Genomic DNA, 7,617 nt, shown 5'->3' on the forward strand with positions numbered 1-7,617 from the left:
ACTGAATGAATTAACCTGACTGAACATAGCTTCAGAAATTACAATTCACCTTCTTTCTCCTAACTCCTTAGAAATTATAAAGCTATTAACACAAATGTTAAGTACTGTACTGAATGAATTAACCTGACTGAACATAGCTTCAGAAATTACAATTCACCCTTTTTCTCTATCTCCTTAGAAATTATAAAGCCATTAACACAAATGTTAAGTACTGTACTGAATGAATTAAGCTGCCTGAGCATAGCTTCAGAAATTAAAATTCACCCTCTTTCTCCTATCTCCTTAGAAATTATAAAGCCATTAACACAAATGTTAAGTACTGTACTGAATGAATTAAGGTGCCTGAGCATAGCTTCAGAAATTAAAATTCACCCTCTTTCTCCTAACTCCTTAGAAATTATAAAGCTATTAACACACATTTAAGTACTGTACTGAATGAATTAACCTGCCTGAGCATTGCTTCAGAAATTACAATTCACCTTCTTTCTCCTAACTCCTTAGAAATTATAAAGCTATTAACACAAATGTTAAGTACTGTACTGAATGAATTAACCTGACTGAACATAGCTTCAGAAATTACAATTAACTATTTTTCTCTATCTCCTTAGAAATTATAAAGCCATTAACACAAATGTTAAGTACTGTACTGAATGAATTAAGCTGCCTGAGCATAGCTTCAGAAATTACAATTCACCCTCTTTCTCCTATCTCCTTAGAAATTATAAAGCCATTAACACAAATGTTAAGTACTGTACTGAATGAATTAACCTGACTGATCATAGCTTCAGAAATTACAATTCACCCCTTTTCTCTATCTCCTTAGAAATTATAAAGCCATTAACACAAATGTTAAGTACTGTACTGAATGAATTAAGCTGCCTGAGCATAGCCTGAGCATAGCTTCATAGATTAAAATTCACCCTCTTTCTCCTAACTCCTTAGAAATTATAAAGCCATTAACACAAATGTTAAGTACTGCACTGAATGAATTAACCTGACTGAACATAGCTTCAGAAATTACAATTCACCCTCTTTCTCCTATCTCCTTAGAAATTATAAAGCCATTAACACAAATGTTAAGTACTGTACTGAATGAATTAACCTGACTGATCATAGCTTCAGAAATTACAATTCACCCTTTTTCTCTATCTCCTTAGAAATTATAAAGCCATTAACACAAATGTTAAGTACTGTACTGAATGAATTAAGCTGCCTGAGCATAGCCTGAGCATAGCTTCATAGATTAAAATTCACCCTCTTTCTCCTAACTCCTTAGAAATTATAAAGCCATTAACACAAATGTCAAGTACTGTATTGAATGAATTAAGCTGCCTGAGCATAGCTTCAGAAATTACAATTCACCCTCTTTCTCCTAACTCCTTAGAAATTATAAAGCCATTAACACAAATGTTAAGTACTGTACTGAATGAATTAAGCTGCCTGAGCATAGCTTCATAAATTAAAATTCACCCTCTTTCTCCTAACTCCTTAGAAATTATAAAGCCATTAACACAAATGTTAAGTACTGTACTGAATGAATTAAGCTGCCTGAGCATAGCTTCAGAAATTACAATTCACCCTCTTTCTCCTAACTCCTTAGAAATTATAAAGCCATTAACACAAATGTTAAGTACTGTACTGAATGAATTAACCTGACTGAACATAGCTTCAGAAATTACAGTTCACCCTTTTTCTCTATCTCCTTAGAAATTATAAAGCCATTAACACAAATGTTAAGTACTGTACTGAATGAATTAAGCTGCCTGAGCATAGCTTCAGAAATTACAATTCACCCTCTTTCTCCTAACTCCTTAGAAATTATAAAGCTATTAACACAAATGTTAAGTACTGTACTGAATGAATTAACCTGACTGAACATAGCTTCAGAAATTACAATTCACCCTCTTTCTCTATCTCCTTAGAAATTATAAAGCCATTAACACAAATGTTAAGTACTGTACTGAATGAATTAAGCTGCCTGAACATAGCTTCAGAAATTACAGTTCACCCTCTTTCTCCTAACTCCTTAGAAATTATAAAGCTATTAACACAAATGTTAAGTACTGTACTGAATGAATTAACCTGACTGAACATAGCTTCAGAAATTACAATTCACCCTCTTTCTCCTAACTCCTTAGAAATTATAAAGCCATTAACACAAATGTTAAGTACTGTACTGAATGAATGAACCTGACTGAACATAGCTTCAGAAATTACAATTCACCCTCTTTCTCTATCTCCTTAGAAATTATAAAGCCATTAACACAAATGTTAAGTACTGTACTGAATGAATTAAGCTGCCTGAACATAGCTTCAGAAATTACAGTTCACCCTCTTTCTCCTAACTCCTTAGAAATTATAAAGCTATTAACACAAATGTTAAGTACTGTACTGAATGAATTAACCTGACTGAACATAGCTTCAGAAATTACAATTCACCCTCTTTCTCCTAACTCCTTAGAAATTATAAAGCCATTAACACAAATGTTAAGTACTGTACTGAATGAATTAACCTGACTGAACATAGCTTCAGAAATTACAATTCACCCTCTTTCTCGTAACTCCTTAGAAATTATAAAGCTATTAACACAAATGTTAAGTACTGTACTGAATGAATTAACCTGACTGAGCATAGCTTCAGAAATTACAATTCACCCTCTTTCTCTATCTCCTTAGAAATTATAAAGCCATTAACACAAATGTTAAGTACTGTACTGAATGAATTAAGCTGCCTGAGCATAGCTTCAGAAATTACAATTCACCCTTTTTCTCTATCTCCTTAGAAATTATAAAGCCATTAACACAAATGTTAAGTACTGTTCTGAATGAATTAAGCTGCCTGAGCATAGCTTCAGAAATTACAATTCACCCTTTTTCTCTATCTCCTTAGAAATTATAAAGCCATTAACACAAATGTTAAGTACTGTACTGAATGAATTAAGCTGCCTGAGCATAGCTTCAGAAATTACAATTCACCCTCACTTACCGTAGGCATCTACACGTTTTGCTCCAATCTGCATTCCTTGGTCAGCTTGATGGGGACTGAGTGGATTTTGCAGTAATTATACAGTAAACACATTGTTCTGAAAATAAAGAATTCTTAGCCATGTGATCAACATGAAATGTTATTGGTGAACAAAGAAGTCTATGCAAATACACTAGCAAATTTTAAATATATAACTTAGACAGATTGCAACTCATCTGTCTATAACAAATAAACAAAAACCTTAGTTTATGTTAGGAAATTCCCATCAAGTGAATGGCAAAATATGTTTTCAATATTTTCTTGGATAGAATGTCAAAAATATAAAGGTTGGATAACCTCAATGTTTTTCCTACAGCAATTAATGACCGACTGATGCTGAAAATCTCTTCCACAGTACATTACATACCTACAGAAATGTGTGCAATCACTAGTATTGCCAATTTTACTACTATGAATTCAATGGCCATTGTCACAGGATTTTTCTCGAATTACATTTTTATATATCGGCTGTACTAATTGCTATTTTTGGCACAGCATGTTTTAGACCCTTCAGGAACTCTTTTAGTACTAGAATTTATTGATTCAATTTCCGCAACAATGGCTATAAACAGGCTTACATAAGTCCTTTTATAATCTATATATCAAATATCTGTTCTAATGTTGTTGATGTTTATGAAATATTCTATTTCAATTTTCATTACTACTTTTATCGTTTATTTCCTTATTTCCTTTCCTCACTGGCTATTTTTCCCTGTTGGAGCCCTTGGGCTTATAGCATCTTGCTCCAACTAGGGTTCTAGCTTAGCTAGGAAAAATAATAATAATAATAATAATACCCAAACACTTTTCCTCTGTTTAGCCAAAGAGAAAAGTTAGAAGCCCTGCCCACTCTTTTCTCAGTGTCACAAACTTATAAATGGAACATTGAGGTAAAGTGGCTTTAGTTCTACATTGAAACCTTATCCTTAATTGCAATTTATCAATTATATCCACCACGAAGCTGGAGAACCGAGAGGAGTAAACTATCTTGGGAGTTGCTACTTCTGCATATTTGGTAAAATCTCCTAAACTTACAATAGGGTATTTATCAGTAACGAGCTACACAGTTTAAAAAAAAAGTTAATTCCTCACTTTCCGGTACGCCTCGGTTTTCTTCCTCATCTTCCTGAATCGGGTCGAGCCGAAAGAAAATTGCCTGATTTTTTTTTTGTTTACCACTTGGTGCAGGGATTGGTGTGTATGCAAGCATAGGGCTTGATTTGCTAGTACAGAAGATTTATTATAAGGTCTACATTTCCACCTCTAAAGTTAATCGATGAGGTATTTAGCAAACAACTTGCACTGCCACCTGAAACATAAAAATTCAGTGGAAACTTTGTTAACACCAACAGAATTAAACTTTATTCACACCAACAGAATTTAAGTGAATCATATGATATGACAAGCCCTACACATCAGTAATATAAGGTTGTTTAGGAGCACTTTAGTGAGTGAAAGGGGTATTAGGATCCAGACTGCTGTATCCTTTCCACACCTCTAGAAACAGTCAGACAAAAACTAGCTGACAAGACAATACCCTGCTAATCCCATTGCTATCAATGCAACCATTGATGACAGGAGCAATCTATTTTTAAAAAGGCGAAGGGAGTCAATTAAAATACCACGGGTCTTCTCTTTATGAAAATGTATATACTGCATATAATTCATAAGTTTTTGTATATTTGCTCATCACTTTTAAAAGAATGTCCATGGTATTTCCATACTTAGTGTAAGCATTACATATGCAACAATCTGTAAAATTACTACATAAATTGCACATACCTTTTTTACTATACAGTAGTAACTATGTGTAACTGAAATATGAACAAGTTGGCATAAGAGAAAACAAAATTTAAACCTGTTTACAAACCGTACATAGGTCTGCAAATTAAAATTTCCCTCCATATGAACACTTTTCTGGACAAGTACAGTACTAATACTAGCACACAATGTGCTCATACACCACCCACAAAGTGTTCACAAGATTTGTATGCCATTTTATTTTACCTTAACTTGCAACCCTTCCATACCATTGCTTAACGATGCCTTGACGCTTCTACTCTGAGCATTACTTTTTAGAAGCATCATCCAGAATTCTAGGTGCAGTATCGTGCAAGTGTGTCTTTGGAAGTGTTCTTTGAAGAGTTGTCATCGAGTGTTCTTTTATCTAATTATCATCATCATTATCGTTACTAGCTAATCTATAACCCTAGTTGGAAAGCAGGATGCTATAAGCACAAGGGCTCCAACAGGGAAAATACCCATAAGGGAATACATAGAATAGTGTGCCTAAGTGTACCCTCAAGCAATGGAACTAACTCAAGACAGTGGAAATCTATGGTACAGAGGCTATGACACTACCAAAGACTTAGAATACAATATTTGGAGTGTCCTAGAAGAACTGCTTACCATACCTCAAAAACTTCAACCCTTACCAAGTGAAGAGTTTCCACTGGACAATTACAGCGAGACTGTTAACTCGTTTGAGTGAATAGTTTTTTGGTCATCTTAGTATTGTCAGGTGTACGAGGAAAGAGGGAAATGCGTAGATTATGGGCTAAACTATTCGGTGTATGTGTAGGCAAGGGAAAACCGAGCCGTAACCAGAGAGAGAGAGAGAGAGAGTTATGATGATGCACCGTCTGGTCAGTCAAAGGACCCAATAACTCTCTGGAGGTAGTAACTCAATGGGTGGCGGGTGGCTGGTGCCTTGGCTAACCTACAACCCATTATTGTTCACTAGGTTAACAGTACAGTGCAGCATTTACTGTCGGCAATAGCCCCCTAGAAGATTAAGATAGATGTTAAGGAGATGATTACTGTAGAGGTGAAAAAGGAAATTGTCAAGAAGTATGGATAAGGTAACCTGGGGCAAACCTGGCAAAAATATACAATTGTATAACATTGACAATTTGTAAGATTTTCCCAAAAGAAGAAATCAATGTAAGTTGCGAAAGGGGTGCTGCCATTTCTTAAAAAAAAAAAAAAAAAAAAAAAAAAAAAAGTGGCAATTTTTCTCGATAATGTAGAGAAGTTGCTTCTCATCTGGATCAATGAGAAGCAGTTATAAGGAGATACAATTGCAGAGATTTATAAAAAAAAAAAAAGTTTTTGCATGCTGACCTTGTTAATAAGGAGCCAGATAAGTCAGCAGAAAAAGAGAAATAAACATTCAAGGCGATCCTGGGTTGGTTTTAAGATTTCAAGAGACTGGTATCCATAGTGTTGTATAAGGCGGCGAGGCTGCGACCTCTGATCCATATTCAGCAGAGGCATTCGTTGTAAGTTAAAAGGTTCGTGTATTGTCATGCCTCGGCAAGTGTTCAGTTTAGATGAGATCACTCTTATGGAAGATGCACTGGAGGACCTTCATTACAGTAAAAGACAAGGCAATTTCCAGTCACAAGGTCATAAAACACCTTTTAACCAAGCTCTTGTGTGGTAATGCCAGCAAGGATTGCAAAATCGAACCTCTACTGGTGATTCAGTCTAAAATTCCAAGGGCTTTTAAAAGTACACGGTGCAGAAGAAGCAACTGAACGTATTGTGGAGGTCAAAAAAACAAGGCTGGGCGACTCTCCTTTCGTTTGTGGAATGGGTCAATGAGGGTTTTTGCTCCTTAGGTAAAAATATACGAAGAACCACCACCCAATCAGAGTCTTGTTGCTTATGGGCAATGCTCCTGCCCACCCTTGAGTCATTGAAAACTACCTAATGGAGGAGTTTAGATTCACCAGAATAGGAGTTCCTTATGACCAACACCAATCCAATACTCCATCTCATGTATCAGCAAGTGATATCAAACTTCGGAAAGCTTTATACAAAAAGCGATGTTCCAGCCAATGGTTCGAGGTCACCAAAAAGGCCAAAGTCATGCTCCTATTGTTTTGGAAATAACACTTCCACAATGATATCTATCTTAAATTGATTGGTAATTCATTGGAAGCGGTTGCTAACAGAACCCTGAATTTGGCTGGGAGAAAACTGTGGTCCCAAATGCGTTGCTGAACGCAATTTCTAGGGATTGAAAAACATCGAGTAGGAAATTGTTGATGAAATTTTGCCCTCAGGCAAGACATTGGTATTGGAAGTGGACAAGAATGACATTGGCAATCTTCTGGACGAGAATAGTAAGCAGCCGATGACTGAATAGCTGGTGGAGTTGCATAAAACCAGCAACCTAGAGAGACATGCAGTCAGTGGGTAATAGATATATTATCATTACTACTATGGAACTAAGAAAATAAAAACGAAATATATCAATGCATTAAAATACACAATTTTCCGTGTATGTTTTCCGAAGACGAAGGGAGGTGGTCCCTTCGAAAGCTCAATTTCATAATTCATATATTGTGGGTTATTTTATTCAAATATATCAAGTGTCAGCAGACTATATGACAATGGGAGAGAAATTTTTAGTATGCAAAATAAAATCTTTATCTTGAAATTTAATAATGTAAGACATCTATACTTTAGCACTATGAAAATAACTCGAAAGATTTAGGAGTAAAGACATAAACCCCTTGAAAATCTTGTGTACAGGGAAGAATGTTTTTCTAAATGGACTAAAAGCTGGACAATTAATAACTATT

General features: G+C 35.2%; 1 long non-coding RNA gene across 2 annotated transcripts in view; it reads right to left on the minus strand.

The window, feature by feature from the left end:
• The window catches only part of LOC137658535 (uncharacterized), a 211,264-nt gene that overhangs the window by 6,535 nt on the left and 197,112 nt on the right, over positions 1-7,617 (minus strand). For both annotated transcript variants that reach the window (XR_011047358.1, XR_011047357.1), the window contains exon 2: positions 2,987-3,083. This is a non-coding gene — a long non-coding RNA (uncharacterized lncRNA). The remainder of the gene's footprint in view (positions 1-2,986; positions 3,084-7,617) is intronic.

The sequence above is a fragment of the Palaemon carinicauda genome, chromosome 1 (genome assembly GCF_036898095.1).
Source record: "Palaemon carinicauda isolate YSFRI2023 chromosome 1, ASM3689809v2, whole genome shotgun sequence".
NCBI classification, from domain to species: Eukaryota; Metazoa; Arthropoda; class Malacostraca; order Decapoda; family Palaemonidae; genus Palaemon; species Palaemon carinicauda.